Source organism: Gekko japonicus, unplaced genomic scaffold (genome assembly GCF_001447785.1).
Source record: "Gekko japonicus isolate JY-2015 unplaced genomic scaffold, Gekko_japonicus_V1.1 scaffold1569, whole genome shotgun sequence".
Lineage (NCBI taxonomy): Eukaryota > Metazoa > Chordata > Lepidosauria > Squamata > Gekkonidae > Gekko > Gekko japonicus.
In genome coordinates this window covers 160,286-161,552 of record NW_015169825.1, presented here as the reverse complement: position 1 = coordinate 161,552, position 1,267 = coordinate 160,286, and positions in this window count along the sequence as shown.

The window sequence follows — 1,267 nt, the reverse complement described above, 5'->3', positions numbered from 1 at the left end:
CTCATTCCAGTCCCTGAACACTCCTGCTCCACCCTGGGGCTGTCATTCCACTCCGTGGTCTCTCATTCCAGTCCCTGAGCACTCCTGCACCACCCTGGGGCTCTCATTCCAATCCCTGAACACTCCTGCTTCACCCTGGGGCTGTCATTCCACTCCGTGGTCTCTTATTCCAGTCCCTGAGCACTCCTGCTCCACCCAGGGGCTGTCATTCCACTCTGTGGTCTCTCATTCCAGTCAAAGAACACTCCTGCTCCACCCTGTGGCTGTCATTCCATTCTGGGACCTGTCATTCCAGTCAAAGAACACTCCTGCTCCACCCTGGGGCTGTCATTCCACTCTGGGACCTGTCATTCCAATCCCTGAACACTCCTGCTCCACCCTGGGACTGTCATTCCAGTTCCTGAACACTCCTGGCACACCGTGGGGCTGTCATTCCACTCTTGGCCCTGTCATTCCAGTTCCTGAACACTCCTGGCACACCCTGGGGCTGTCATTCCACTGCGTAGTCTCTCATTCCAGTCCCACAACACTTCTGTTACTCCCAGGGTCTCTCATTCCACTGCGTGGTCTCTCATTCCATCCTCAGAGTAGTGTATTTGGGCCTTGAGACCCTAATGGAAAATCCATTCCGCATTTTTATTGCAACTCTACTTGTACTGTAATGTATTTCAATGGGGCCATGCAAGTCAATTGGCATTCCAGGGGGGGGAGGGGGGGGGGGGGGGAGGGGCACAAAACGTTTCCTGCCCCTTTGAGCCCCGGGGCGGTGGCCTTGCAGTCCTAGGGGTAAATTGTGTCATGTTTAAGGGGACAGTTGATTAAAGTTAATTAAACTAACTGACTGGCTAAACTGAATTAAGTTAGGAGGAAGAGAGAGTCAGACTGGCTGCTTGAAGTGTAGTCTGCAATCTCACTTAGCATCTCCCCTCCCCCCCTTTACTTTCATTCTCTTGCGAAAAGCAACCTTTGAGGGGGTGGAGGCTTCTTCCTCCCTCCCTTCCCCCCCCCAAAAAAAAAGAGGGAAGAAAAAAGAGACCCTTTCCCTGTAGAGCAGGAGGATGTTAAAGCACTTTGGCTTCCTAACTCGCCCGGAGTGGGCTGCAACCTGTTTTACCACCTTCTTTTCCTTACAGTTTTCTTCCCTTCCTAATGGGCAACAGCGATTTCCCGGCACCTTGGGAAAAGTGGGCTCTCCGTCAGCTGCTTTGCTCCTTGTCAGCGGATTTCTGGTTTAGGTGCCGGCAGCAGCTAATCGCCAGAGCTCCCC